This window comes from Erpetoichthys calabaricus, chromosome 7, assembly GCF_900747795.2.
Source record: "Erpetoichthys calabaricus chromosome 7, fErpCal1.3, whole genome shotgun sequence".
In the NCBI taxonomy this organism is placed as follows: domain Eukaryota; kingdom Metazoa; phylum Chordata; class Cladistia; order Polypteriformes; family Polypteridae; genus Erpetoichthys; species Erpetoichthys calabaricus.
This window is the reverse complement of record NC_041400.2, coordinates 37,866,499-37,883,945: the sequence shown is the minus strand read 5'-3', so window position 1 is coordinate 37,883,945 and position 17,447 is coordinate 37,866,499. Positions and strand designations below refer to the sequence as shown.

At 38.2% G+C, this 17,447-nt stretch overlaps 1 protein-coding gene across 1 annotated transcript in view; it reads right to left on the bottom strand.

The window, feature by feature from the left end:
* The window catches only part of tmem232 (transmembrane protein 232), a 180,029-nt gene extending 171,652 nt beyond the window's left edge, over positions 1–8,377 (bottom strand). Inside the window, exon 1 of the mRNA XM_028804512.2 lies at positions 8,309–8,377. The gene's annotated coding sequence lies outside the window, so the exon portion shown is untranslated. The remainder of the gene's footprint in view (positions 1–8,308) is intronic.
* Between the last annotated feature and the right edge of the window lie 9,070 nt (positions 8,378–17,447).

The window sequence follows — 17,447 nt, the reverse complement described above, 5'->3', positions numbered from 1 at the left end:
AAGGTGTCAAAGATTATACTTAAATCCAACAACATAATTGTTGTCTTGTGTCTTGTGAGAAAGTCAGACAAGAAATTTTAAAGTAAGCTGTAATGTGTAAGATTAGACTAAAGCAGTACAACGACTAGTTGTTCCAACTTTAGGGAGAGAAAGAAAAGGTGCTGTAGTAGCCAGTAGATGAGAGCACTCATTGATTGGGTGGGGCCAGCTGTCTGATTGACAGTGAAAGTTCTAGAAGCATCAGGTCTGTTACACAGCTTTCTAGAGAGCATTGTCCAGGGTCTGGGCATTCCGAGGTAATCAGCAAGAGGGGAGTGGAGTAAGGAGAGCTTGTGTCTGGTTGTCCCTCAATGGATATAAGAAACTGAGGTAGCCAGAGTGAAGAAGCTGCCTAGCCAGATGGAGTTAGGAAAGACAACATGCAGTGGAGATGTAAAATGGTCAGGAGCCTTTAGAGTGCATGAGATAGAAAGAAGAATCACAAAGAGCTGACCAAATGTCTTCACGTGTGCAATGGAGTGTGACCTGTGATCATCACAAGTTTCTGGGTGCGCATTTGCTGTAGAGGAGGCTTTTCTTATGGCTCCTACAAAAGAGGGAAATTTGCGTAGATGTACAAGGGTTTAGAGCTTCGTCTATTTTGAATAAAACAATACATATGTCTGTTTGTCTTAAAACCCATACTGCATATCCTTCATGCTGTTTCCTTGTCCCTTCTCTGTGCTTGTCACAATACATTTTGAAATAGGTCTGAAATTATTAAGTAAATGTGGGTCTAGTTCTGATGTTTTCAATAATGGTCTGATAACAGTTAGTTAAGTGCTGGGGTGTCAATCTCAAGAGCCACCCTTACTTTGCATTTCGTCATTTTTTGGCCACTGGTTAAGGAAAAAAGGAAACAACTAATCGTCCTAAATATTAAAAAGCACCTCACCTGAAATTAAGGCAGAAGAAATCTGTGCCATTAGCACCTGTAATTGGTTAACAATGAAGAAAGTGTCAGGAGTGTAAACCTGTAGCCTCTAGGAGTCTGACACTCCTGAGTTAGTAGATTAAGAACTGTGTAAACTGACTCTCCCTAGAAGGATGTGGTGCCATGTATAAATGTGTGCATTAAATCTGTGGGCTAAAGATGTCAAGTTTGATATCAGACAGACTTACACATTTTTGTAACTTGATGCATATTATTCATTATGAAAAGACTCTTTTTTGTCATATAACACTAACAAAATGCTACAGGGGTGTCTGGCAAAGTAAGTCCACTTGTTAATGTTTTAAAAGATTACATAGTGTCTTCCCAGGCCATATAAGACAGATGATAGGCATGCTTGCTTTAAATGGATTTGGATTAAGGCCCAGGAATTGGACAGCACTCTTGTTTCACAAATACAAAGACCAGGCACATGGATAATCACAGAAAGTAAGAATTTCCTCAAACTAAGGCAGCTTTAATTTCCAGTCATTACTTTCTTGAATTGTCTCTACTCAGGATTTAATAAATATATAACATCAATCTCAGATCACTTTTACTTCAAGGATTTGTTCTGAACTGTGGCCTCATTCAACCAAGACACTCACACTTGAAAGGAGGCTGTACTGTTAGATAGATAGATAGATAGATAGATAGATAGATAGATAGATAGATAGATAGATAGATAGATAGATAGATAGATAGATAGATAGATAGATAGATAGATAGATAGATAGACTTTTCAGGAAGTCTGTCAAGCCAGAGTCTCAAGATAAGATTGCAGGCTTCAATTTAGAAATTAAAACTGACTATGTGCGTGTGATGACTTTGAAATCTGGGATCTATCAGTTTTACAATGAAGTTCATAAACTCTGAGCTGCAACCTGTAACCTTGTTCCTCTCTATCTACCCTCACGTTTTTTGCTCATGCTTCTCAGTTTTAATGCAGTCTCATCTAAACTGGTGCAGTATGCAATGCTTATTAGAGATGCTCAACAATCCTGCTCAGAAAGTGAAAGCATCAGGTTCTTGTTTCGATGTAACGTCAGCCATCAGCACTTTACTCTTGGCTGGTAATTAAGATGTTCACACTTCACGTCTTCTTGAAGGTCTTCTGCAATTTAACGACCCTTTAAATCTTTCCGTCTGCCCTTCAGGTGCACCTTTGCTATAAATACCAGGCTATTCTAAACTGGTGCACACATTTACAGTCCAATTAGTTTCATGGAAGAGTGGAGCCTATAAACAAACAAAATGAGTTAAAGGGAAACCAATCACTTGGCTGATGAAGGCTGGTGAGAGGGCACAATAAAAGCCTTCCATTAGTAAGAGTCATGAACCTCATTCTCAGAGCTTTAATGAACACCTGAGCTTGCTGCACAAGTGGCACTATGACTTGATATAAACAGCCGAAATGGAGTCTGACATTTTGATACTTGTCTTGGCTTGAGCCGACCTCCCAGACAGCCCCAGGCCTAAGACAAAACGATGGCTAAGGTGAATGTGGGCTTAAATTAGATGCTTATAAAGATGCAGCCTCCTACTACATTGATCAGTAAGCAGGGAGTCATCAGGGCATTTACCTCTCCTTACCAATCAACAGCGCAACACAAAAGAATTTAAAGGCAAAACTGGGCACGCTGCCCAGGCAAGAGATCATCTGATTATCATTTCAGAGCAGGTCTGTTATAACATGTTTTATCAAAAGAACACAGTGCTGACCGTGATACAGCGCTACACTTCATGCCAAGAATCGTGGATTTTTCTTGCATTGATGAATAGTTTACAAAGATTTAAACTATAAGGCAAACTTCTCATGCCTGTTTTTAACAGGTCTGTGTGAGATTTCCTCTACAGTACTTTGGTTTTTCTCCCACATCTCCATAAGATGTGCACGTTAGGTTAACTGATGATTCCAAGCTGGCCCTGTGTGAGTGTGAACATTAGTGTGTGTATACTGGAGCCGTATCCAGGGCTGGATCCTGCCTTGCCCCCAATACAACTGGGATGGGCTCCACCATCACCTAAACGCAGAATTAGATTAACTTCATTTGAGAATGTTATGATATGTTATGTTCATGGTTTATAGCATTATAAATACTATCTAGCCCAACTAACATTTCTGAATAATTTAACTGGACTGGACATAAAACATCTGTTTCTGCATGCTGTAGCCACCAGTCCACCATCTCTTGTGGCTCGACCAACTCACGGATGGCTTGACGGCTGGCAGGAATGTGCAGCAGGCTGGTTACCAGGCACTGCCAGTCGTGTGGCAAGGGGTGGGGGTAGCAGTGATGGTCGTGGTCGCAGTGTAACACAATCTGGTTTGCACCTCTTGTCATTGTAAGTGGTGGTCCTCCCAGATGAACATTGCTGTAGGCAAGTCAGCTACACATATGTGTTCAGCACCACGATCAGCTGAGGCTGGTACGTCACTTTCATTTTTTATCTCAAGCTCCAGATTACTTGCATCAAAATTAGAGTAACTTCCAAATTATGGCTTAGGCTGCAATATTTAGAGAGTAACTAAAATGAATAATGTGCAAAAATAGGAGAACATTCTTTATAGCTATGCAGTTAGATAATCCAAGACAAGATGCAAAAATTCTTCATGATGACACATCTAGGCCATGTGTTTATACAGTATATGTCCTGTCCTAAATTAAAACCTTGAGTTTCTTAGTCTGAGCAGTCACACCATCTAACCTCTAATTGCGCTCTTTTTCTAGCTACACAGGCTATCAGTTAAACTGCTCTCCTGGTTATTGCCTTTATTCATCTCTGACTGGTATGAGAAGAAATTGAATTAAGAATTAATCATTTACAACATGTAAAGATTCCTGATCCTATTTAACATTGGATTTTCCCAGATTATGAAACAGAGAGAGTCCTCTGTGCTGTCACATTTCCATTTCCTATCTCTTGTATATTAAACTTTTTGTACAACCAATTCATCCGAATGGCACTTGCTTTGGTTTTCTAGCATATCTGACTTCTTTAATGGACCAGTGGCCTGTGGAGAGTGCAGCAATGTGATTTATGATTTAGATAGTTAAGCAGGCAAATGTGATGTTTGTTGGATTTACATATATTTGCATATAGGTTTATCTTGTATTTATCCACAAATTGAAACATTTTAAGTTTGTGCAGTGCTGCATGAGCTGTAAACATCCATCCATTCATTATCCAACCCGCTGAATCTGAACACAGGGTCACGGGGGTCTGCTGGAGCCAATCCCAGCCAACACAGGGCACAAGGCAGGAACCAATCCCGGGCAGGGTGCCAACCCACCGCAGGAGCTGTAAACATTCAGAGATAATTAATATACAAGATTAGAGCTAAAGGACACATTTGAAATGTTTTATATACCGTATATACTCGCGTTGAAGTTCTCCCATGGATAAGTCAGGGCTTGATATTACCATATAATTTCTGGTATTTTATAATGTCGGTCATATAAGTCGAATGCGGAAAACTCACGCTATTGGTCCAAGAGATTACGATATGCTAACGCCCACTTGAGAGAGTAACCATGGAGCACACCGCCTTTCTTTTCTATACATTGTATCTATGTGACCACACGGTAATACCCAAACTATTCCGAAGCAACGTTTGCACTGATTTGTGTTTTTTGAATCTCACACCCTCATACACCTTTATTGTAAGAGCATCCTTTATCTACGATGGAGTGCTTGGTCAGAAGAAAATATGAGGCTGGTTTTAAATTAAAAGCCATTGAAGTGGTGAAAGAAATTGGTACCGTCACTGCTGCAACAAAATTCGATGCGTCTGAGAAACTGGTGTGCGAGATTGGAGGAGGCAAGAAGATGTAAAAAAAAAAAAATGAAGTGTCACATTTTTTTCAAGTCAGAGTCTGGGTTTCAAGACCTAACTTATATGTGAATATATACGGTAACCAAAGATTTGCTGGAACATTCTGGTATTAGAGAACGAGAAACATATATTAAGGCAAGAGGGGCATGTAAGTGTCATGAATTGTTTGTATTTTGTTAATTTATTATGCCTAGAAATTTTTTTCTTACAGTCAACCGTTGTTGGACTTTTCCGAAAATTCAGATTAGTTATTAGTTTTTTTGTCTTTGATCATAAGAAGTATGTTAAATTTAATGAACGTTATGTTTTCTTGTTTAATAATCGTCCATTTTATTTTGATGTGTCATTTTATGGCTCCATTGCCACAACTAAACTATCTTTTGAAGAGTCGCAGATCCCTGAAGTTCCCCACCTCATGACATCACTAATACAATGCTTTTATAAGTCGCCACCAACTCTAATGAATGACGTCCAAGTCTGTGCATATTCAAAACTAAAATACATTGCATTGGCTCTCTACTGATTCATCAAAGGCGGCACGGTGGCGCAGTGGGTAGCGCTGCTGCCTCGCAGTTTGGAGACCTGGGGACCTGGATTCGCTTCCCGGGTCCTCCCTGTGTGGAGTTTGCATGTTCTCCCTGTGTCTGTGTGGGTTTCCTCCGGGCGCTCCGGTTTCCTCCCAAGTCCAAAGACATGCAGGTTAGGTGGATTGGCGATTCTAAATTGGCCCTAGTGTGTGCTGGGTGTGTTTGTGTGTGTCCTGCAGTGGGTTGGCACCCTGCCCAGGATTGGTGCCTGCCTTGTGCCCTGTGTTGGCTGGGATTGGCTCCAGCAGACCCCTGTGACCCTGTGTTTGGATTCAGCGGGTTGGAAAATAGATGGTTGATTCATCATATTTTCTGGATGGGTTTCTTTGACTTTAAATTTTGGTTCCCATATTAGGTTTGCCGTATGATATGTCAATCTTTTTGTAATCACCTTCCACTGGTAAATAGATTTGCTTTAAATTTCCAGTGATTTTCAGTCAAAGCCTTCATTTACATAATCATAACGAGTCTGAGGCACCGTGCTCCCATAAAGATCGGTTGCCAAGTGTGACATGCTCAGTGACTCACTCCAACTAGTCTGCGTAAAGATTTTGTCTTTAGTCGTAGGGGTTGACTCTCTGTGCATGAGAGATGACAATCAATGAATGCCCATCTGGAACTCATATAATGCAATGACAAGGAATAAGGGACACAAGTGTTTTGGATCTCACAAACAGAAGAGAAGCTCATCTGACTGATGTCTCATGTTTTATGTACCATGACAGGATGGAAAAAGGGCAAAGATTGTCCTTAAACTTGCCGTTCCTGTTAACCTTCATACAGCACTAGTTCTGTAAGGCATCACACTATTTTATTAGCTGTCACAAAGAGGGTTGAGCAGGACTGTGCTGGAAAGTTGGCACACAGTTGGCAAATTTCTGAGTCATGTAAGCTGGCATCATCTGGAGACAAGAACAGTAACTGAAGTCAGCAAGTGTGATATGCCCCATGACTAAAAGTCATTTAACTTTTTCACAGGTGGCGCAGTGGTAGTGCTGCTGCTTTGCATTAAGGAGGCTGTGGAAGATTGTGGGTTCGCTTCCCAGTTCCTCCCTGTGTGGATAGCGCTTTGAGTACTGAGAAAAGCGCTATATAAATGTAATGAATTATTATTATTAGGAGGGGTTGAGAGTGGTAATCAACTGTAAACGGTGACAAAAGTTGTCATTATGTTTTAGTTTGACTGGAAGGAAAATTAGCTTTGTTGGTTTGACTGAGATTCCCTGCACTCACATGAGTGGTGAAGGTCAAACAATAGCAAAAATGGCATCGACATCTGGTGAGAGATCATAGCGAATGCCCAAAGCAACGTACACCATGGATGACATTTTTGCATATTATCACTGAATTGCACTCTGAATTGTCGCACTCTGATGTTGACGCAAGTGATCTGAAGATCAAGATTGAAAATAAAAGTGATGCACCAGCATCAGCTGATCATGGTGCTGAACATATTTGTGTAGCTGACATACCTATGGCAATGCTCAGCTGCGAGGACCGCCACTCACAATGACAAGAGATGCAAACCAGATTGTGTTACACTGCGACCATAACTGTTGCTGCTGTCCCCGTCCCCTGCCGCATGAAGGCAGCCTGACAACCAGCCTGCCATGCCTTCCTGCCAGCCATCGTGCCACCCATGAGCAGCTTGAGCCACAAGAGATGGTGAACTGATGGTCACAGCATGCAGAAACATGTTGATTTATATGTGAAACCATTGCTTTGTGTGCTTTTCAGAATACTGTGTTTTTTGAAAAAAATATTCAGCCCTCCAAGAGTTAATATAACAACAGCTTTACTTGATTCTACCTTGTGAAAGAACAATAAAGATTATTTTGTAAATACATTGGATTAAGATGATAAGACATCCCCCTGTTACTCTCTCACTCAAAGACTGTCCAATGCAATGGTTTTAACAACTCAGTGGCGTCTTGTTGAAAGTTATCGAGCAGTTCTACCTTTGGGCCTTTAATCTTAGCCATGCCACCTGAGAACAGCTAGAGAATCAAGAACTCAGCATCCGTCATAAACGTTGCCCACTTTCCTGTTGTACCAGAGACTCTTGTTTTGATGATTATGAAAATGGCTACACTGTTTGTCTCAGTGGCAGCTTGAATGCTCGAAATTAAATCAACATTAAAAGCCCAGTTAACTGCTCTTTTTTCACAACTGCTCAGGTGTTTTGTTGTCTTCCACTTGTTCTGAGGTGTGGGTCGATGTTTTTGGACTGGCATTAGACTGTGAAACAAAATAACCTGTGCCTGAGCCTGGATGATTTCCCATTTTTAAAAGACCAGTTCCTACTTGGTGCTCGCTGCTGGACAGGTTATCTTAAACTCTGTACTTGAAAAAACTGATTTAACAAAAATGTTCTAACATGTTGTGTATATGCTTCTAAATTTACATTTTATTTCATTACAAGGCCACTACAAATGAGGCAGTATAACATACACATTGATTGATTTAATACATTGGAAGTCTTTAGCTGAGTGAATATGATTTCATTCTGCATTACATTACAAGAGAATTAGACCATTTGGCAAATATCAGATCCAGTGAAGTTTTATTTGAAGATGAGATAACCACATGCCCTGTGCAATTAAATGCTATATTACGTAAAGACAATGCTGCAACAGTTTTAGGAACTTACGTATATTCATCATGGAGATCACAGAAACACACCCACACCAGGTGATCTAAGGCGGCTAGTCACCTGTAAAGAAACGTCTCGGGATTTGAAGAGAAATTCTCAGAAAAGCAAATAGACGAGTGCGTGAGAAGTTGATCCCAACCCAAAATCAAGACTGTAATAAATTTAGTAAAAATTCTGGCTGCGCTTCAGATTATATCAAACTATACGGTAGTGGAGGTTAAATAACCTTTTCTTTTTTTTAATAATATGATATTACATACCGTCGATTATTTATTTCTCTTTCCAGTTTTTTCCGTTCCCTCAGGATCGCTGTGCTGTTGCTAAGGACGCGGACAGAGCAGAGAGTCACGTGACAGCGGAGACGCTCTCGGCCGGCTGAGTCAGCCCCAGAATGCTTTTCCTCCTTTGCGCAGCTCTCACCGCCTTATCCTTCACTGGTTGCGCCATCGGGCTGCAGATGGCAAGCCGATTTAACATTTAACATTTAATACCTTCCTTAGACTAATTATAATTATATTTTTCCGACTCCAAATTAGATGAGTAAGCCAATTTTACATTTCATATTCCATTTTTCCTTAATGACGCTGACTAAAAGGTCTCATACTTTTTTAAAATAAAAATTCCATTCTAAGATATGTACAATATTTTTGAATAATCAAAATACAATTTAAAGATTCCCGTTACAACATTTTGAAAAGTTAAGATCCGATTTTGAGATACGCGTATTTCGATTTTGTTCAATTAAAAGCAGAACTGGAAATATCGAACAGTTACTCTCTCACCAGTTAAAAACATGTTTTTTATTTAAATTGTGGGTTTACATATGCCTAATTGAGAAAAAATGTTTGTAACTTTAATGTTGACCAGCTCTGTCAAAATGTAATGATAGATATCCACAATTCAAATTTTGAATGGCCAAACCCTAGTCCAAGACTAGCTTCTCAATGATGCCACTGGTCTGAACGGAACACTGACCCAGTCTGGTCCCACGGCTTTTACTGTGTATAGCCTGCTCATTTGTCTCCTCACTTGGTCATCCGATATGGACAGCCCATACTGACAATCAGAAGTGGACTCATCACTGGCTTTTCTACTTAATGTTATTGAAGTTGCTAATGTAGTAGGGGTGGTGTGTGGAGAATGAACATTGGAAGAAGCTGTCAGTGAGAGGGAAAATCTATTAAAGAATTGGATCAGGGTGTAAGCTTTGTCCTTATCCCCTTCTAGCACCTGGACCCTGGATTGCTTGGGTCCATTAATTACGCTCAGATATTTGTATTTATTCATTCATTCTGTAATCTAAAGCTAAAGACACATGGACATTCAGTAATTTTCTTGGCAGTACTGCTGGCGTAAGCCATAACCCAACTCTGAACAGGATGCCAATACTCTACATCTTAGGGAACATAAATGCTTAACGTCACACTCACTTTCAGGTGTGCATCTTAACTTTTTGCCACAATTTCAGAATTGTGTATCCAGAAGGTTGCCGGTTCGAACCCCCATCACTGCCAAAAGAGATTCTACTCTGCTGGGCTCTTGAGCAAGGCCCTTAACCTGTAATTGCTCCAGGGGTGCTGTACAATGGCTAACCACTGTGCTCTGACCCCAAGGGGTATGCGAAAACTAACAAATTCCTAATACAAGAAATTGTATAAGGTGAAATAAAGAACAAAAAAAAAAATTTGGCAGCTTGAGCAGGATATACCTGTGAAAAACACGTGCACAGAAGAGAAAATGGAAAGTCTTTTTCTTTCTCTTTCTTTCTTTCTTTCTTTCTTTCTTTCTTTCTTTCTTTCTTTCTTTCTTTCTTTCTTTCTTTCTTTCTTTCTTTCTTTCTTTCTTTCTTTCTTTCTTTCTTTCAAAATAAAGAATGAAGAGAAAGACATTGATGCATTCCAAACAACAAATAGGCATTAGCTTTGCATCTGTATAAGTGTTTCACTAATAACAAACTCTTTCCCCAAAAAAATCCCACCACATTTTCCAAACACATGCTAGCAGTGTGCCCTTTTAATTTAATTCAAAGAGGTAACAATCATAAAGGAGCTGCAGAAACCAAATAAAGTGTTCTATTTCTGCATTCTGTTTGTGTGACAAGCCAAATTAACATTTACAGATATCTGAAAATGAGTAACACAAGATATATGAAACTAATTTACAAATACCTCAAAATATATTTATATAAACTTTAAGATATCTGCAATATATTTTAAGAAATCACAAATGAATTTCAAGATCTCTCAAATACATTTTCAGATACTGTACCTTGTGAACATTAGGAGTCACTGTTGCCCCTTGTAACCCAACAGACAAGACACGTTAAAAGCACCAAGAAGTATTTAAATATTTTTTTTTCTTCTTTGAATAGTGCCTGTAAGCACCACAGCCACCAATAAACAAACAAATACCAAGCACAATAATCTTAAATCTCTCCTCCACGCCTCCCAGCAAGCATTGTTCACCTCCTCCCCACTCTGACTCGCTTGCTGGGTCTGCAGCAGTCCTTCAAATAGTCCTTGACCCGGAAGTGCTTCTGCTCTTCCATCCACGTGACTCCTCAGCACTTCCGGGTCAGACAGAGAATTAAAGTTCTTTAATCAGCCCGCAAGTACTTTGGGGCTCCCGTCCTCGTGACTTCCTCATACTCCCGGGCTATAAGGAAAGCACGACTCCCCCAGTCCTTCTACAGCACCCCCTGGTGGCACCCACAACAACAACAACAACAACATTTATTTATATAGCACATTTTCATACAAAAAGTAGCTCAAAGTGCTTTACATAATGAAGAAAAGAAGAATAAAAGACAAATAAGAAATTAAAATAAGACAACCTTAGTTAACATAAAAAGGAGTAAGGTCCGATGGCCAGGGTGGACAGAAAAAACAAAAAAAAAAACTCCAGAAGGCTGGAGAAAAAAAATAAAATCTGTAGGGGTTCCAGGCCACGAGACCGCCCAGTCCTCTTTGGGCATTCTACCTAACATAAATGAAATAGTCCTCTTTGTAGTTAGGGTTCTCACGGAGTCACTTGATGCTGATGGTTATACAGACTTCTGGCTTTTAATCCATCCATCATTGTTGGAACATCATGGTGCTTTGGGTAGATGGTGGTGGCACAAGCCACCACCAATAGGACACCGGAAAAAGGAAACAGAAGAGAGAGTAGGGGTTAGTACAAATTTTGAATGAATAGTTATTATAATGAATTGGATATACAGAGTGTCAGGATTAAATTACAGTGAAGTTATGAGAAGGCCATGTTAAAGTAATGTGTTTTCAGTAGTTTTTTAAAGTGCTCCACTGTATTAGCCTGGCGAATTCCTACTGGCAGGCTATTCCAGATTTTAGGTGCATAACAGCAGAAGGCCGCCTCACCACTTCTTTTAAGTTTTGCTCTTGGAATTCTAAGGAGACACTCAGTTGAGGATCTGAGGTTGCGATTTGGAATATAAGGTGTCAGACATTCCGATATATAAGACGGGGCGAGATTATTTAAAGCTTTATAAACCATAAGCAGAATTTTAAAGTCAATTCTGAATGACACAGGTAACCAGTGTAGTGACATCAAAACTGGAGAAATGTGTTCGGATTTTCTTTTCCTGGTAAGGATTCTAGCAGCTGCATTCTGCACTAATTGCAAACGATTGATGTCTTTTTTGGGTAGTCCTGAGAGGAGTGCATTACAGTAATCTAGCCGACTAAAGACAAACGTATGAACTAATTTCTCTGCATCTTTCGATGATATAAGAGGTCTAACTTTTGCTATGTTCCTTAGGTGAAAAAATGCTGTCCTAGTGATCTTATTAATATGCGATTTAAAATTCAGATTACAATCAACGGTTACCCCTAAGCTTTTTACCTCTGATTTGACTTTTAATCCTAATGCATCCAGTTTATTTCTAATAGTCTCATTGTATCCATTATTGCCAATCACTAAGATTTCGGTTTTTTCTTTATTTAATTTGAGAAAGTTACTATTCATCCATTCTGAGATACAGGTTAGACATTGTGTTAGCGAATCAAGAGATTTGGGGTCATCAGGTGCTATTGATAAATACAGCTGTGTGTCATCAGCATAGCTGTGGTAGCTCACGTTATGTCCCGAGATAATCTGACCTAATGGAAGCATGTAGATTGAGAAGAGCAGCGGACCCAGGATAGAGCCTTGTGGAACACCATATAGAATATCATGTGTCTTTGAGTTATAATTACCACAACTAACAAAGAATTTTCTCCCTGCCAGGTAGGATTCAAACCAATTTAAGACACTGCCAGAGAGGCCCACCCATTGACTAAGGCGATTCTTAAGAATATTATGATCAATGGTGTCAAATGCGGCACTCAGATCTAAGAGGATGAGAACAGATAAATGGCCTCTGTCTGCATTTATCCGCAAGTCATTTACTACTTTAACGAGTGCAGTTTCTGTGCTGTGATTTGTTCTAAAACCTGACTGAAATTTATCAAGAATAGCATGTTTATTGAGGTTCTCATTTAACTGCATAATGACTGCCTTCTCTAGAATTTTACTTAAGAAAGGCAGGTTAGAGATGGGTCTATAATTTTCAAGAGCAGAGGGGTCGAGATTATTTTTCTTAAGTAGGGGTTTAACTACCGCAGTCTTAAGACAGTCTGGGAAGACCCCCGTATCTAATGACGAATTTACTATGTCAAGAACATTATCAATAAGCACACCCGATACTTCTTTGAAAAAATTTGTTGGTATTGGGTCAAGGGCACAGGTGGATGGTTTCATTTTAGAAATTATTTTATGTAAATCAGGTAAATCTATCCTAGTGAAAGACTCTAATTTATTTATTATGGAGTACTGGAGTTTCGGAGGATCCTTAGTGTTGGGGAGATATACTATGTTATTTCTAATATCATTAATTTTTTGATTGAAAAATACAGCGATAGCCTCACAGGTTTTACTGGAAGTACTTAGGAGGCATTCCTTTGAGTTACCTGGGTTTAACAGATGATCAATTGTCGAAAATAAGACTCTGGGATTACTAGCATTATTTATAATCTTAGAGAAATAGCAGCGCCTCTCAAGACGGACTGTGTTATTGTATTCTGTTATTTTAACTTTTAATATCTCATAGTCAATAGTTAGTTTAGTCTTCCTCCATTTACGCTCAGCTCTACGGCATGTTCTCTTTAAATCAGACACTCTTTGGGTCTTCCAAGGTATAACAATGCTAGAAGATTTTTTAACTGTCTTTTCAGGTGCAACTATGTCAACAGCAGCCCTCACTTTAGTATTAAATCTTTCCACCTTACTATTTACATTCTCCTCGCTATTATAGTTGGCACTATAAACGGACTGATTGGTTAGAATGTTTGTAAGTTTTAAAGTTGCTGATGAGTCAAAGAAGCGTTTTTTAACAATATGCTTCTCATGAGTGTTTTCTATCATTATTTCTATATTAAAAAGTAGAAGAAAATGGTCTGAAAGACCCGTATCAATGACCTGCTTTATATCAACTTTTAGTCCTTTAGTAATTACTAAGTCTAACGTATGACCTGCTTTATGTGTAGGCTGATTAACGAGCTGTCTCAAATCAAAAGAGTCACGGCACCCAACAGGGCTGAGATAGCGAACTCCAAGTCCCAGGATGCCTTGTGGGAATCCGGGTCACCACTATACTCCAGGGGACCTGCCATCTAGCGTCTTGAGGGAGGCAGTGTCCAAATGTAGCTGCCTTCCCCCATCCTTCCATTCTTGGATTGTCCCAACCTGATGGAGCTGCTGGCCGTCCCTTACAATCTCTAAATAACTGCCTGTATATTTGAAGATATCTCAAAAACATTCTGACATTGTGTGTTGTGAAGGAAATAAACCATATGAAGATTATTTTAATCAATATTCAAACTTACCATAATGAACGACAAATCAAACAATATATAAAATAGAAACTTGAACAGCAGGTGTTTAATACAAATGTACAGTAAATCTGATTTGCAAATTTTACCTCTCGGATGGAATATCTTAAAATTACCACTGATTGAACAGCCAGCACTGAGGACACCATCCTGGACTATAAACTTTTATTCAAAGAAAGCCTGTTTGAACTAAACTGTCATAAACTAACACTAATCCTCAGATATATCACATTGATCTGAAGACTGCTCGACTCTAAATTTCATCTCAAACAAAATCATGTGATGAGATTTAACCATCCCTTAACTACATAACTGCTATGCATTGATTTAAACGCTGTATTTTTACTGATTTATCCGGTGTAAAATTTTGCCAAATCAATATGCGGACAACAATTTTGGATGATCCGATGTGGCAACCCCTAATGGGAGCAGCAGAAAGAAGAAGTAGAAGATTCTTACTGATTTATCCTTGTATCTTTTACATAATTCTTTTGGAGGGGTCCTTAAATGGTTTGTTAGACATATTTTTGTAATTTATTAGCCTTGCAAATGAAAGAGAGCACAACAAAAAGAGTTAGGCTGCCGCAATGTTCAACCCGTATAAGTGCATGCAATAAAAGTCAAAAAAACATGCAATTATTGTGGAGTCATCTCTCCAGATGTGAGTGCCAACAGACCTGCCAAAGATGGTGGAGCTCCCAGCTTTCAGTCCTCCTGGCAGGAAAAAGTGGGTCCAAGTGGACGGACACTGGATGTGACATCAGAGGTGTTCTAGCTGTCAATCATCTTATCTGCAGAGCGAGAAAGAGAGAAAGATGTTAAGATACAGAGCCAACCACTGTGGAATTACAGTCACTAGAGCTCTTCAGCTGTCCCCTATGAGAGCCTCTTAAAAATTAAAGTGCTAAAGTGGGAACCAAAAGATAAAGTAAGCAGAACCCGAAAAGAGTATATATATGTATTTTAAATGTATAAAAAGAAATAACTTTGTCACGATATATAATTCTACTCAATATTTTTTTAAATAACATAAAGGCAGATGTTACAGAATGGAGCAATGCATGTAAAACAAAAACTGTTACACAAAAATTAAACACACAGAAAATTAGAATGTTCCCCAAAAAAAACAATATACAGTAGACCCAAATTTAATATACCACATGTAATTCAACAAAGTATGTGCACAAAGCAAAACAAAACACAATAATAAATGTTCTATACATGTCAATGGATGATACAAAAAAATGTAAAGTACATACATATATAGTAAATACATTACAAACAGCCAATATATATATATATATATATATATATATATATATATATATATATATATATATATATATATATATATATATATATATACAATAGATATACAGAAAACAATGGAAAACAAAAATAGAAAAAGTAACAAAATAATAAATAATGTGAGCCAACTAGAAATAGAACTAACAGCCCAAGTTGTTTACAACAATTACGAGAAATAAAATCATGAAGCTTAAGCAGGTATAACATGTAAGGTGTAGATCTGGCCAACGTGTTTTGAGGAAAACCTCTTCATCGATGCACAGCAAAATAATAATGAACTATGAAAAAGGAAAAGGAACCATCAATCAATCAATTGACCCAAAACCAAAAGCTCACTAATATTTAAAAAAGTAAATATCAAGGAAAATCAACTGAGGGGCTTGTAATAAGCTCACACACTCCACATAACACAGACGTCTGTATCTGTCTGACTGTCATTTGCCCAGTAAGCGGATTGTTTATATTTTTCGTAGTTTTGTGGAGGTGGTTGTACCAAAAAAACCACCCACATGATGGTCCCAGAAAGAACCTTTCATTTAGATTTGCGATAGGTTCCAAAAATAACCATTAATAGATTATAACAGATTTGTGAAACACCAATGGCTTCAGGATTTTAAAAGGACTCCTACTGCATACAATAACACGGGATAAGTTTGGGTTTTCTTGATCTGTTAGCATTCTACTGTATATATTAAAGATTTCTGTTTTGCACACATACAGTATTAGGAGCCTTTCCAAACCCAAAGAACCATTTTAATATGCAAAGAACCCTTCCCAGAATGAAATGGTTCTTTGTCAAGCCATGGTTCTGCAAGAGTGCATACAACCCAGAAAAGTGTGATTAAAGAACCTACATTTTTAAAAGTGTGAGGTACTTAGGATCAGAAGGGACATCAGGCTGGGAAAAGAAAAACACTGATAAAATGCAAATATGACAGTGATTTTAGGATTCTTTGTTTTCCATGTAAGGATTGTTAAATATATGTAAAGAAAGTTCTTTACAAATGCTGTATATTGACAGAGGACAAAAGAAGAGAAACAACAAGAAGAACAACCAGACAAGATGTCTGCATTTTCACTACAACTGGGGGATTGAAGAAGAAACTTTAAGCAGCTAGGCACCCAGACTTGAAAAGACTCATCTTCATCATAATATCTGTATCCTTACATAAGAATCTTTCAATAAGACTCTTTTCAAATACATTTCCTAACCTTTTACAGCTCTTCCCAAATACATATTCGAATTTTGTTACTAATGGTTTTGCTGTCTTGTATTAATTTTGTGTTTTAGTAAAACTGAATTTATATTATTTGGTTGGGTGAAGATGGATTGTAAAGAGCACCTGGTGTACATGTTTACCATGTTCCCATAGGTGTTAGTGGCTGAGAAAAGAGATTTTCAGAAAGCAGCAGCACAGTGAGCGGGCATCTGCTTTGGTGATTGGCACAGGTGGCGTGTTTGTGCTAAATTAGTACTCTAAGTCTCTTTGCTTGAAGCAGCCGTCCAAGTGAAGGTAAACTGTACATGTGGGGCGCTATAAAGCAGCTATATTAAAGTTCAGGTACATTTCCACAATAAAACACTTGACGTGTAGTTTAAAATATTTGAAATAAATTTTGAGATATCTCAAAATCAACTTCTAGTAGTGGGATTTCCTGTCTGCTTTAAAATGCATGTGAGATATGTTACAAAGGAACAGGAAGATATTTTGACATATCTGGAAACATATTTGAGATATCTAGAATTTCATTAGTAAGATATCTTTGAAAAATGTAATGTTTTTTAAAGGTATTTTAAAACATAATTGAGATATCTTGACACTGAACAGAGACCTGTTTTAGGATATTATGAAATTAACTTGAGATATTTAAAAATGTGTTCTAGATATACTGTATGAAATGTAAGTCAATATGAAAATATGTGAAATACATTTTACATTTTTAGATATTGTAAAATGTGTTTTTGGCCATTTTCAGATATCTGAAATGCATTTGAAGACATGTTAAAATAGACAGGAAGCCCCCATTGAATACATAGACAATTTTTGAGTAAGTAACGTCTTCAAATGCGTTTTAGATATCTTGACTTAAATGACTACATGCATTAAACAAGAAATGTGTTTGAGATATCTCAAAATAAACAGTAACATATTATATATTTCAAAACCAACAGTGTATCATTTGACATATTTTCTGATATCTG